The 641-nt window shown below is 19.3% G+C and overlaps 1 non-coding gene across 1 annotated transcript; it reads right to left on the reverse strand.

Moving 5' to 3' along the window:
• On the reverse strand, nt 1-81 carry TRNAL-CAG (transfer RNA leucine (anticodon CAG)). The gene has a single exon. It is a non-coding gene; the product is annotated as a tRNA-Leu (tRNA).
• Between the last annotated feature and the right edge of the window lie 560 nt (nt 82-641).

Below are 641 nucleotides of genomic sequence, written 5' to 3' on the forward strand. Positions count from 1 at the left end.
TGTCAAGAATGGGATTCGAACCCATGCCCTTTCGGACCAGTACCTGAAACTGGCGCCTTAGACCAACTCGGCCATCTTGACATCATTGCAAGATTTTTCATTAATAATAATTTTATTACATATTAGATATATAATATGTAAGTTTTGGACCTCTCTTAAATTTTGTAAGTTTTTAAGAATTTAATGATAATTTTTTTAAAAATAATTTTAGAATTTTTTTTTTCATTGGGATGTCTTCAAACTTAAATTAGAAAAAAAAGTTTATCATTTATTTAATTTAATCTATAATTTCAATTGAATTTCCTTTTTATATTTTTTTTTAAAATATAGATTTTAAATAAATTGAACAAATTTTTAATATTAAACCATCAATACATTTTAAATTTAGTAATTCACGGTATTATTCATTCATTATACTTTTGAATTAATGGCAATTTCATGTAATTTTTAGCAAATTAATTTTTTCGAAAACAAATTAAAGTATTTATTATTGTTATTGTATTTATTAAATGTTTTTATTTAATAGTTATAAAACGATTTTATCAATTAATTATTGTAGAATTATCATCATTAGTAAATTAATTTATTCAATTAACACCTAAATAATTAATTTATTAATAAATTAAATATTTTAATTAGGT

This window comes from Hevea brasiliensis, chromosome 9 (assembly GCF_030052815.1).
Source record: "Hevea brasiliensis isolate MT/VB/25A 57/8 chromosome 9, ASM3005281v1, whole genome shotgun sequence".
NCBI lineage: Eukaryota > Viridiplantae > Streptophyta > Magnoliopsida > Malpighiales > Euphorbiaceae > Hevea > Hevea brasiliensis.